Here is a 14,601-nt window from a genome sequence, read left to right on the forward strand (position 1 = left end):
GTGTGTGTGTGTGTGTGTGTGTGTGTGTGTGTGTGTTTTAGAGTCAGGGATAGCCTGTGAGAGCCAGTTGTCTCCTTCTACCTTGGGTTCTGGGAATCAAACTCAGGTCATCTAGCTTGGGTGGCAAGTGTGTTTGTGTTTGTAAGTGACTCATCTCGAAGGTAGCAGAACCCATCTTTGAGCCAACTAAAATATATTTCTCCACTCAGAACCAGTAACATTTCAGGTGATCATAAAAGAAAAGGAAATAATAAAATAGCCAGATTCTTTTACAAAAATTTCAAACTAACATCAGATATAAAAACAAATATTTAGTTTGTAGAATTTATGACATTAGCTTTTCATTTGTACATTGACGTATTTTTTATTTATCACAAAGCACAAAATTGTGATTTGCAATGAATCACTTTGACAGGATAATAACACCAGGATAGAGAGATAATTTAGCAATCAAGGGCACATGATGCTCTTTGAGGGGGTCTGCGTTCAGTTCCTAGCACCCATATCAGGAATTTTATAACCAACTGTAGCTTCAACTCCAGGAGATTTACTGCCCCCTATTGGCCTTCACAGACATTTGAACACATGGGAAATATATGCTTACAGACATATAAACATACACATAAATTTAAAGAATTAACTTTTAAAGAAAGAAAATTATGTCTTTTAATATGTATCATATATATTATATGGTGTGTGTGTGTGTGTAAACTCACTACATAGCTGTAGTTGGTCTCTAATTCACAACAATTATCTTGCCTTAGTCTCTTGAGTGCTGTGATTATGAAAATAAACATGAAATATTTTATGGATTCCTAAAAGGTTTCTTTTTTGTATGAATTTTTTTCTATGTAACTATTAAAACATTTATTTGCCTTTCCATCTCATTTTCATTTCTATTTGGAGATATGCTATATAAAAGCAAATTTTAAATCAAAGCATTATCATCTATTATATCAATATTTCTATGATCAAGATAATTATCACTTAGAGTTTAATTTCTGAAGCTGCTGTCCATGGACCAGGGAGCTGGGTCTATGGGTAAAGGCACCATCTGACAAGGCTGATGACATGACCCCTACTTGAGTGCTCTGAAATGTGCACATGCACACACACACACACACACACACACACACACAGGCATACATACGGCATACATACGTGCACACATGCATGCACATACACACAGGTGAGCACACACACACTCCAAATATACAAAAGCCATGTGTTTTTAAATTACTACTCATGCATTAAAACTACATTTTTGAAAATGCTTTGGGAAAAAAAGGTGTGCAAAATATGAAAGTTGACATTAAAATGCACTTGGCTACATAAACATAAAAACTACCTTATTTTCTCTCTAGTTACAAATATATATTTATGTCATCCTTAAATCTGATGAGAGCTCTCAAGAGAACATCTGGATAATTAGACAATAAAGTCTCTGCAAACAGATGTGCTGCCCTGAAGGCCTACTATGGTCCCTGATGACTAGGAGGCAAGCAATTGATGCCAAACGTCACGCACTAGAAACGAGATTCACAGATGAAAAGATGTCCCCCCTTAGAACTGTGCATATTATAATGTTTTACTCCCACAATACATTACCTACAGAGAGCAAAATGTTAACATGTCACTTAAGATCATAGGGAATCTTCAATTTTCAAGGAATATAACAAACACATTTTAATGAAAATAAATTCATTCGATTCAACAAGCTATAACCATGTTAAATGGGGTTTTATTATTAACAGTTAAAGACCAAAATCCCAACTGTAGGACGATTCTTGGGAAACAAAGTACCCACTTGGACTTACGCATCACCAATCTTCACCATCTTCAGACTAGATTTCTTCATTTCCTAAAGAACTAGGTGTTTCTGTTTCATTGATTTTAAAAGTTTCACCGTGTTCTGAAGTTTTCTTATATCTTCTGACTTCTGGCTTCACTTTGTATGCCATAAGGTGGCATCAACATTGCCATCCTATAGCCCTGTCCTTCATCCGTCCACCACCCAAGGCATGGATGCACTTTCCTTCTTGCTTTCTCTGTAATGTGGCACATGCCTCCTTGCTCTCCTGCTGTTCCGTGGATCTTCCCATCAGACCGAAGCCTTTCCTCTGGAGGAGTGGGAAGAAACTCCAGGAGGAAGAAAACTGACAATAAACTTGAAAGGCTGCAGGGCCTGTCCCTGAGATACATACGTAAGCAGTGTGCAGTCACACTGTGCAAGGGACTCTAGCAATGAAGCTTTGGAGATTATCTGAAGAACCTGGAGTTTTCAGTGATGCAGGTACCCCAGTTACCTGTGCTCAGAGGAGTAACTCCTTACCTGTGTTCATGTTTGTAACTCTACCAAACTTACTGAATCTTCGAGGTAGACTTTGATGAGAGTTTTCTTTGGTCTGTTTTCTGAATAAAGGTACTCTTGATGTAGAAAACAAAGTTTTTAGGGGCTCAGAGACTTTTCCAAAACACCCAGTTTTGAAAAGGGAAACAAGGATAGAATTTACTGGCTGACAGCCACAAGGTCTCATAGAAAAGTCCAAATATGAGTCATCATCAGCCTATACCCCTCAAAGTTTTTGAAAATGTATAGGCAAGGTTCTAAGAATGTAAAAACAAAGTTGTAATGGACAGGTCAGGCTATGTTGACTAAGATGAGTTAAGACAAAACAAAAATGACTGCTTTAAAAAAAAAAAAAAAAACAAAGAAAAAAAAACCAAAAAAAAAAAAAAACAAAAAAACACCCTCTACCCCTCCCAGTGATAAATTCTGAGAAAAACCACCAGGAGTCAACCTGACCCTGCCTGACCACCCAGTTCGTTCCCCCTTGGACACTTTTCCAAGCCAGCCCTTTCCCCAAGGCCAACCACAGGGCTAGATGAGAAAATGACTAACTGAGCCAAGAACAGCCCCTTGAGCGGGGCTGGCCAATGCCTCATCCTTTGCCCTAAGGTCCACCAATGAGGGTAAGCCAACTACCCTGTTGCTGAAGTCTGCCAGCTATAATGAATAAAAGATGTGTGCTTTTTGAATTTGGGGTTGACTCTCCCTGCAAGGATGAGCAACCCCATCTGTATGGAAGTAAACCTGTTATTGCAGTGGTCCGTCGTCTAATTGTGTTCTGTGGGTTGCACTCCTGAGCTAAGACTCCTTGGGAACAAGCTCGTAACACATATGTCTGTGGGTTCAGACTTTTCAAAACTGACTTTAATTATGGTTCTTTAACACTTCAACCTTCCTTCTAGGAAACCATGGTTGTGTTTAGAAATAGTTCATTGGGACGACTGAAATCTTCACTGTCAGCAGTCCAGTCCACTAGCAAAACACCAAACACAAATCAGCAGCAGCAGCTGGATCCAGAGGAAATCTGGAGGCTCTGTATGGTCAGCATGAGTCAACAGAAAGTGCAAGAAGCAGCAGGAACACCACCACAAGTTCTCTGTGAGGTCACGACAGGTAGAAATCAGTGAAGAAAAGAAGGCAAAGCAACACAAGAGTGTAGTCATCAAAGAACACCCTCAGCAAAGCCTGAAGAAGACCAGCAAAGAGTTGCAAGGTGAACCAATTCAAAAGCATCGTTCACTGTCTGTTGGGTTATACTTTTACTCTTTCCAAACATCATGTTCCTCTTGAGTGTTTACTCCAGCAAAGCATCACATGCCCTTTCACCAGGCAAATCCAGAAAAACATCATGTGTCTGTTCTCAGCAAAACATCCTCCATTAAGACAGTCTCCAGAAAAACATCACACGACACAACTGAGTCTCCAACGAAACCAGAAATTCCCGCTTCAAATGCCTATTTGACTTCTGGGGTCTCTGGTAAACCTCAAGTGCACAAGATCTGGAAGCTGCAAATAATAGAATATTTTTAAATAAAATATTGCTTCAAGATAACACAGGGAGATTAACTATTTTCATTTAATTTAAGACTACAATAATTATCATAAACAAGTAAACAAAAAAAGGAAATACTGTTTAACTAAATTGTGATGATGGGTTTAAAAAAAAAACAAAATCTACTAATTGCTTTTAAGCTACAGTTGCTATGACTTCAACTAAATTTGATGCAATCATTGACTACCTGGTAATTTCTGCTTAAATCCTTTCCATATACTGCACTTTTACATTTACATGAAGGTGTGTGTTAAATATTCAGTCTAACCAGAGTCAAGCTGGCTAAGATCTTGGAGCTGAGCAGATGTTTCCTCTCTGAATAGAAACAGAATTCTGAAAATTCGTTTAAGATTACGTAAACTGCCAGTATAAAAAAGATTCAGCCTGTCTCTCTATTGGTGTCATAGCAGGTCCAGAATTTGACCGTGTAAGAAATTTTGTAGTTTTCACTTTCCAGGGGAAGAAGCTACAGGGTTCTATGTTTCAAAATAAATAGAAATTAGAATTTAAAAAATATTTTTATTCATTTATTTTATGCATAAAAGTGTATATAAGGGCCTGAGCATATGGCTGTGTGCCGTGTGCATGCCTGGTATCTGAAAAGGTCAGAAAAGACCATAGGATCCCTTGGAACTGGAGTCACCAACAACTATAAGATGCCACATAGGTGGTAGGAATTGAAACCAGGTCCTTTGGAAGAGCAGTCAGTGCTTGTAACTGCTTAGCCATCTCTCCAACACCTATTTTATTATTTTTAATTATGTGTGTGTGTGTGTGTGTGTGTGTGTGTGTGTGTATGTGTGTGTGTGTGTGTGTGTGTGTGTGTGTGTGTGTGTGTGTGTTATGGGGGAGTGTAGATTATCCTAAAGCTGTTCGTATTTTAATGCTAATTCCAATTCCCCAAGAAGGGCTGCCTAGTCATATACTCATGAGGTGACTTCATCTGAACCTTCCCATTTTAATTAGAAAAATAAAAGAAAGCCAGTGACTGGGCCCGGTAAGGGAAGTGGAGAGAGAGGGTCAGAGGTCAGAGGACAGGAGAGGACCGAGGGGAGTTCCACAATGGAGGTTGAAAAAGATGAACTAGATCCAGGTGGGCTTTATTGACAATAAGTAATTATGAACATTTTAAAGGATTTATAGGTCTTATATCTCATATAGAAGGGCAGCTTGTATCTTTGTCTATTTGATGTAATCTTGTTGTGTAGAGGGTTTGTGGACTGAGAGTTTGATACATTAAACTAGTATGAAAAGCTATCGGGCATTAGAGTGATGTTTGTGTTGGGATTTGGGGTAAAGAAAGATGGAGGCTGTAAACAGGCAGTGTAAAACCGCCTGGGAAGGGAGAATGCAGACAGAATGAGACCATGGTGGTGGCTCAGACCAAGCAACAGAGGTACACACAATCTGTACTAGAAGTGGGCCCTCGAAGTGAGACCGAGGGACAGATAGAGAGATAAAACATTTATTATATTATTTAATATTTACTGCAACAGGGGAGTACGATGTGCATGTAAGAGCAGGTCCCCACTGAACCAGTGCTGGGTCTCCTAGATCTGAAATTACAGGCAGTAAAAAAGGTGCCCAAGTTCATGTCCTCTGGAAGAGTAGTCAATTCTCTGAGCCACGGAGCCATCGCTCCAACAAATGGGGAACTTTTAAAATTAGAATTAAATAATATTATTAAATACAAATTCTAAAAACGCCTATTCATCAAAACTTCTAAAATAATTTGGACTGGCTGAGACTAGGCGTGGAATGCCTCTTCTGCCCTCCCACAGTTTCTGATGTTTTTTAACTCTACATTTTCTACTGAAATTACTTTACCAACATTAAGCATGGGACCTGAAGAGGGCAGCCTTTCCTGTAAAAACCAAAACCCATTTGCTAAGCCTTCAAAGCTAAACTAATCTGAAAGAGGGAGTAGTAAGTAGCACACCAACCTTGGAATTTTAATATCAATGTTTTTAAATATCCAAGCAAATTTTAATAAAAATGTATATTATCATGTTATTCCTGCCATGCAGTTTAAAACATGTGAGGTACTCCCACAAGCCCTGAAGCCCGGAATTAAATTAAGCACATGACTAGTGATATAGCTCACAAGGACTAGGATTTGGTCCCCCACACTAAGCAGAATATAGTCAAATGTGGGGAAAAAAAAAAAACAAAACAATAGCCAGGAAGCCCTTGTATGTACCTCTTAGTGTTGCATTCACCCCATTTCCTAAGTGAATCACTTTGATTTTTTTCTCAGTTTTCTCCCTTTATATCAATTTTGTGACTTTTACATTACTTAATTTTGCCTCTGTCAAGCCTAAATGCCACGGCATTGTACTGTAAGATTTCTTCTGTGGCTGCCTTCTTGATCAATAGAAAGTTTGAGATCAACCATACTGACTCATGGAGCTGTCTGAGGTTCTTGCATTTAGGGAATAGAATGCCATCATATGGATACATCATGTTACCATTTATTGCCTGTGCTGACTGTGCCCTCTTCATGTTGTTACTGTTACAAGTTACAGCAACCTTCCTTCAGGAGGCACTGCAGTTCTAAAACAGGGGTCAGCTGCTGCAGTCTGAAGGCCAAGGGGCCAGCTGCTGCAGTCTGAAGGGTAAGACACCTTCCTGCTTGCATTATCTAGCTTGTAGCTGAGAGTAACTTTTACATGTATAGTTCTCAATTTTGTTTTGTTTTTTTTCAAAATGGGGTTCCCTGTGTAGCCTTGGCTGTCCTGAAAGCCACTCTGTAAAACAGGCTGCCTCTGCTGCTGCCCCCATCCCATCCCTGCCCCAGTCATCAGGTTTGGGCACCTTTAGCCACAGAGCCATCTTGCTAGCCCAGTGTTTACATTTTTTTAAAACTTTATTTATTTATTATATAGAAGTACACTGTAGCTGTCTTCAGACACACCAGAAGAGGCCATCTCTTGCATTTTCTTTGTTATAAAATGTTTTTTGTTTGTTTATTTGTTTGTTTGTTTTTTGGCTCCCTCTTAACTCGGCTTTAGAAATAGAAGCTAAATGTTATAGAGGTTCTTTCGTTTGAAACAGGGTCTCCCTATGTAGCCTATGGCTTGGAGCATGCTAAGTGTCCCAGATTGGACCCAAGCTTTCCATCCTCCTGCATGAAAAAATTAAAACAAACAAACAAACCAGCGAAATGCCCAGTTCCTTCTGCTAACTGAGAGCATGGCAGAAAAGCACTGAAAGACCCCCGGGTTGGGGAAGCCCCTCACTCTACTACCGGGAGAACTCGAACCCTAGAACTCACAGAGATCCAATCTTGCTGCAATCAGGCAAGAGGTTGATTGGGGGAGGGGGAAAGGCTAGACCTCTGGGGACAACATGTATCTCACGCAGGAGATAGAGGAGTTGACCCCAAACCCAATTAGGGGGACATATTTATAGGGAAAATTACATAGGCAGTTAGCACAGGCACATAACAGTTTCATTGGTTCATTCAAATTGGCACACTCTATCTGCTTTTGGAAATGATTCAACTCCAGACCACTCTGTTTTGGGGCACACTGACCTTCATACTAGTTTTTCTCAGGACTGCAGAGTCAGACCTTATCGAGACCAGGTGGTCTGCGGTTTTTGTTCTCAGCCTTGAGACATACTTGTCCTCAAGGCAGGGTGTGTGGGATCTAACATGAAATTTTAACTCTTTCAGCAGCACCTGTTGGTGCTGGGCCCTCAGCAGACACTAAGTTCGTTTCCCCTTCAGCTTGGGCTTCCAATCCTCTAGAACTGTCAGAAATCCATCTGTGTTGTTTATGAACTGCTCCTCCTGCAAGTATTTCATTAGAGTTATCTGATTGGACTAAAGCACAAACTTATTATTCCCCAAACATAAGTGAACATTAAGAGACAAAATTATGAGATGGTGTCTCTGTCATTCAGAAATTATTAACCTTGCTGAAAACCTCTCATTATTTAGGTGTCCAACCATAAAATTACCTACCTGTATTAGTCAGGGTTCTCTAGAGTCACGTTGTTGGGGATAGATTTCTTGGCTCACGTCCGGACAAACCCCCACACCAAACCAGCACGGTTCCACATGGAGAGGTTTAATAGAACAATGAGACAGGGGTCAGGGTCGAGAGAGGAGAAGGAGAGAGAAGGGGAAGGGGTTTGGGCTTTTATGGGGGTAGTGACGTCACTTGCTCCCAGGTGTGGGTGGGCATCTGAACTGGTGTACCCTGGGAATGCTTGGCTGTTTCCATGGCAATAGATGCTCCAGGTCCTTGTCACCTGTGGGTGGTGCCGTCCTAGTGCCACTCACCAAACTTTATTGGAATGTCTTTCTATCAAAGGAATTTATTGGAATAACTCACAGTCTGCAGTCCAACTAACCCGACAATTGACAAGTATGAGTGGCAAGTCCAAGTAGCTGTTCAGTCCCACAAGGCTGGGCGTTTTGGTTGGTCTTTGATATAAGCAGGCAAAGAAGGAAGCCTTCCTTCTTCCATTGTTTTTATGTAGGCCTCCAGCAGAAGGTGTGGCCCAGATTAAAGGTGTGCACCATCTTGCGTGGGCCTATGCTTTCCATGGACACTATGCCTCAAGAGCCATAACATAGCCTGTGTCTTCCAGCCTCGGGATCTGGATGGGTCGCAGGTGAGCCCTCCATTTCTGGATTGTAGTTCATTCCAGATAGAGTCAAGCTGACAACTGGGCATAGCTGTCACATCCCCTAAGCCTTTAATTTGAAAAGGAGTCTGCGTTAAACAAATTATACTCATCAAATCATGTTTGATAAGATTCTATCTAGTCAAACCATTGATGTCATATTTTTCAGTCAATTACCGGAGCCAAGACCCAGACACATTTTCCCTGAGTGCTTCTTGCATAAGTCTTTATCTCCATTTAAGACACTTTGCAATGCCAACCATTGACATTTTACCAGTAACAACTTTTATGGTGTGTGAAGAAACAATTTGATTTTCTTATGATTTAGAAGAAAGCTCCAGTGTGGCCCTATACATCTAAGGAAAGGAATGCTGCTGTTTCCTAAGGGACTCTTACAGGTGGAAAGGGCAGAGGGATTAAAACAAACCACTGGAGAAAAACAGGATTAGAAAAAAAAAAAATGAATAGCAATTAGAATGGAAAGGATAGTAGGTTTCTTTTATTACTTTTTTTTTTAGCTTTTTTTTTATTGGATATTTTCTTTATTTACATTTCAAATGTTATCCCCTTTTCTGGTTTCCCTTCCGGAAACCCCCTATCCCATCCACTACCCCCCTACTTCTATGAGGATGGTCCCCTACACACCCACTACCTCCGCACCCTGGTATTCCCCTACACTGGGACATCGAGCCCTCACAAGGCCAAGGGCTTCTCCTCCCACCGATGTCCGACAAGGCCATCCTCTGCTACACATGCATCTGGAGCCATGGGTCCCTCCATGTGTGTACTCTTTGGTTGGTGGTTTAGTCCCTGGGAGCTCTGGGGGGGTCTGATCGGTTGATATTGTTGTTCTTCCTATGGGGTTGCAAACCCCTTCAGCTCCTTCAGTTCTTTTTCTAACTCCTCCATTGGGGACCAGACAAGGTGAGTTAATTTTTTTTTTCTTTCTTTCAAGCTCTGGAGATCAAACTTGGGGTCTGTGCACACCAGACAGGTCCTACTACTGAGCTACATCCCAGGCCTCAAGTTGTTACAGTTTAATAACAGAAAAGCCTAGAAGGAGTTAAAAGGCTTTATTATTAAAATGAGCAATGAGAGGAAACGAGTCAGTTTGAGGAATGCCATGAAAATGGATATAAATAATTGATAGTTTTAATTTTCACTGGCAAGGCCCCTGGGTGTGAGCCTGCTGCAGAAGCTCCCACTATTGTTCTAGTTTGGATCTTGCCAGTGATAAATGCTGACAAGGGTCTGCCATAGGATTGGTCTCATCAGCCTTGGAATTAGATCACGAGAGCACAATCATAACTGTTTCATTTTCCTCTGTGATATTCAGAGAGTTTGGCTAATTAGTTCTTGTAGAAAAATCATGCAACACTTAAACCTGCATATTATCATGTTTAATTTCTTCCTCATAAACATTAAGCAGTCCATTGATTAGTTCTACAATAAACATTTATCAATTATATATAATTGATAATCTATAATAATCGATAAATAATGTTTATAATGAACTTATGTTCTATACACATGAGACAGAAAAAAGAGAAATGATACATAATATTTTCATTTTATTTATTAAATTGGTTAAATATTTTATATTTCAGTGTGTGTATGTGTGTGTGTGTGTGTGTGTGTGTGTGTGTGTGTGTGTGTTTGAGTTTGTACTTATGTGTACACGAGAACATGTGCCACAGAGGCCAAAGGAGGATATTAGAAGATCTTCTCAAGATGGAGTTACAGGTGGGCTACCCAGTATGGATACTAGAAACTGAACTAGGGCTCTCTAAGAACAGTAAGTGCCACGGAGCAGTATTTTTAACCCAACAGACATAATTTTAGTGATGAAATTTTTAACATGATGGCGCACAATGATAACTGCTTAGAAGAAAAAATAAAATAGAAAGTGGTGACGGCCCCTTACGGTTAGAGTGCCCATGAGGGTCAGGGCTGTGCTGCTGTTGGCTCCTCCATTTTCCTGAGCATGCGCTAACACAGTTTGGAGATTTTCAAGCCAGTCATTACTAAAAGGTAAATTAATCCAGGCGTGGTGGCTTGTGCCTGCGGGTTGCAGTCTATACGCAGGTGAGGGCAGAGTCTGTGATTGGGACATGGATAAAGAAGGCATGCTGAGAGTTTTAGAGACCGGACAGACAGGGACACACAGGGGGAGAAAAGGAAGGAAGATGGAGGAAGAGAAGGATGAACTTGATCCACGTGGCTTTGACTAGCCACAGGTAGCTATGGATATCTTATAAGGGATGGATAATTACAGGACAATTTGTCCAATCTAAGTGGGCAGCTTATATCAATATCAATTGGCTCTGAGTTCATCGTGCAGGCGTTTTGTGGGTTGAGAAATTACTTATATAAATCTGACTGATAAATTACAAGCCTCTAGAGTTTCTATTTTACCAGGTGACAGGGATTTGTGACAACTAACCACAGGGGGCAGATGGCTAAGAATGTGAGCAGGATCCACAGCAAGAGAATAGCAGCAAGTTGGGCTATGGCTGCATGGGGACTGTGGGGACCTGGGAGGCAGGGAAACCGCGGCACTAGCATGGGGGGCTTTGTTATATCTCGTGAAAAAGATGCCAAGAATCACAGCACTCAGTAGATGGAGATGGAATAATTGCAGTGAGTTCAAGGCTATTCTGAGTAATACAGTGAGATACTATCTTCAAAACACCAACTGGCAGATGTAACTCAGTTGGTAGAAGTATGTGCCTAGCATACAAGAGGGCCTGTGTTTAAACCTCAGAACACTAAACTGGGGTTTAGAGGTAGGGGAATCAGCTATTTGAGGTCAATCTCAGCCTATAAATGAATTCAAGGCCAGCCTGGGCTACATGAGCCTCTATCTCAACAAAAATAACAAACAAACAAACAAACAAAAAACACCCAAAACACTGAAAGCATTTTTATAAGTTAAATTATATTAACTTACAAGCACTTCTATTTAAGACAGAAACAAATATTCAAGGCATCATTTGAGGATAGACCATGAGCCGTGATTCATTACAGTAAGCACAGGCCCCATGTAATGACTGGCTGTGTGCTGAAAATGTATTCCAAAGCAAGTTCATCACTGAGCAAACATTTTTCTTACACGACAGCTTACTACACACCTCAGCTCTGTGAATGAACGCATGTGTATCTCCCAAGGGTAAACGTAACCAAATGTGTATGAGCACATAGGCCTTTTGCTCTCAGGCCATGATGAGTAAAACCATGTGAGATGGAATTGTGTGTAGGCAGAAATGATGAATTCTAATGACTCACTCAACATGAGCTTGGTGACGCCACTGTCTGTTGAGCACGGCATATGCATCTCAGTATTTTTGTTTGTTTTCCAAGACAGGGTTTCTCTGTGTATCATGGCTGTCCTGGAACTCATCTTGTAGACCAGGCTGACCTCAAAACTCAAACTCAGAGATCCACCTGCCTTTGCCTCTCGTCATATTAAAGGCATGGACCACCATGCCCAGCTAGGTTGTTCTTATTTGTGTTCTTTTTAAGTAAAATAAGTATATTCTAGAATAATGGTTAAGAGTTGTGTCTTAGGGTTTTACTGCTGTGAACAGACATCATGACCAAAGCAACTCTTGTAAGGACAACATTCGGTTGGGGCTGGATTATAGGTCCAGAGGCTCATTCTATTATCATTAAGGCAGGGGCATGGCAGCATTCATGCAGACATGGTACAGGAGGAACTGAAAGTTCTATATCTTCATCTGAAGGCTGTTAGGAAAAGACTGATTTCCAGGAAGCTAGAATGAGAGTCTTAAAGCCCATGCCCACAGTGACACACTTCCTACAACAAGTCCACACCTACCCCAACAAGGCCAAACCTCCTAATAGTGCCACTTACAGGTCCAAGCAAATTCAAACCACCACATTCTGGGAAATGGTTATGGTCCTGTACCAGTGGCCAGGGTAGATACACACACACACACACACACATGTATGTATATGTATATGTATATGTATATGTATATGTATATGTATATGTATATGTATATGTATATGTATATGTATGTGTATGTGTATGTGTATGTGTATGTGTATGTGTATGTATATGTATATGTATATGTATATATATCAAATCAATCACACACACACACACATACACACACATTTCACAAGAAACATAAAGCAACAAAACATAAAAATACAGCAACAAAACAACTGTTTATACAGCTTGGTAGAGCACTTTGCAAGCACTCATAAAATCTTGGGTTTGAATCTCAGGACATAAATAAAAGTACAGTAAATAGATAAACCAGTAGCATTGCCACTATCAAGTATTCTGCTCTGTGTCCTATTATGGCCATCGATAAGAAACTACACAAACTCAACCCAGGCAAAAGGACACATGGCTCAGAGCTATGAGGAACGAAGGTGCAGGTCACGTATCCAGGTAAAGCATTAAAGCCAGCTAAGGTGCAAGAGAAAGTCAGAGGACCCAGACTGGGTAGTTTACAAAGATAGTTATAAATGCCAGCCATGGCTATGTGGCCAATTACAGAATCAGAGGTTATAATTGTCGTGAATGTTTCTCTTCATTTTGTTAAAGCTGTTTATACACATATACTGTGCAGTTCACTGTCACTCACAAGTGCACACACAGAGTGGGTAGAGGGAAGGAGAGAGACAGATTACTGCTTCTGTCTCTCTAGAAAACTCTGACTAATACATGATTATTGCTTGTACTTTAGAAATAAAGAAACAAAACTTAATATTGCTTGTTGTCCCCAGAAAAGAAAGTGAGGAGTTAAGAACTCATCACCAGCAACCTACCTCTAAAGTCTTCCATGTTCTGACCTGAGGAAAAATACGAACAGCTGCTGAATTTCCTCATTTTTTTTTTTTTTTTTTTGGAATAAATATTTTTATTAGATACTTTCTGTATTTACATTTGAAATGTTATCCCCTTCCCCCACCCTGCTCCCACTTCCTCCTCCCCCTCCTAATCACCCTCTCTGCCCCAGTGCCTTGGCATTCCCCTACACTGGGAAAAGGAGCACTCCCTGGACCAAAGTCCTCTTCTCACATTGATACCAGACATTGCTATCTTCAGCTACATATGCAACTGGAGACATAGGTCTCTCAATATGTGCTCAATGGTTGGTGTTTTAGTCCATGGAAGTTGTGGAAGATAGATTTCCTCATTTTTACATGTATTCATTGAGACATACACTGTTAGATTCTGAGAAGGCAAAGATAAATAAGACACTGTTTTTTGATCTCAGAGAGTTCACAGTGACGTGAGGAAGGTCTCTCCCTTAAAGAGAATATTGTAACAAGCGAATTTACAGGAGGGGAAGGCAGGAGAGAAACAGGTCAAAGAGCCCAGAGGCAATCAGCAAAATCCAGGTTGCAGGACAAGGGACTCCACTCCTTTACAGGCAAATACCAGGAACCCAAGGCTATACCTAAAGACTGAAGGAGACTTGAGGCGCATCAACCTTGGCTCCTAATTCAAGCAAACTGAAAACAAAACACAGGCAAGACAGGATAGAAATTTGGACACTTAATGGACAGTTAGTAACACTGGAGAATATGAGCTTAATTTTTAAATGTTTATATGAACTCACTGTGCTATGGTTACTTTGAAATGGCTTTAGATTTCAGAAAAATACAAACAGATATATTTGTAAACAAAATGATACAATGTCTGAAACTTTTTTTCAGTAATTTAGGAGGAAGGCAGTAAGTGAATGAAGCAAGATTGGCCACCAATTAATAATTATGTTTCTGCATGAGAGTTACAAGGGTTCAGAGTTAGCAAATATTTAAAATTTCTCATAGTAAAGAGCTTTAGATGGCTGGAGAGATGGCTCAGTGGTTAAGAGCACCGACTGCTCTTCCAGAGGTCCTGAGTTCAATTCCCAGCAACCACATGGTGTCTTATAACCATCTGTAATGGGATGTGATGTCCTCTTCTGGTGTGTCTGAAGACAAAGACAATGTACTTACATACATAAAATTAATAAATTTAAAAAATTTTAAAGAGCTTTAGAAAAACAGTACTTGAGATGGATACAAATGGGTTAGAAAC

Source organism: Micromys minutus (assembly GCF_963924665.1).
Source record: "Micromys minutus genome assembly, chromosome: 1".
In the NCBI taxonomy this organism is placed as follows: domain Eukaryota; kingdom Metazoa; phylum Chordata; class Mammalia; order Rodentia; family Muridae; genus Micromys; species Micromys minutus.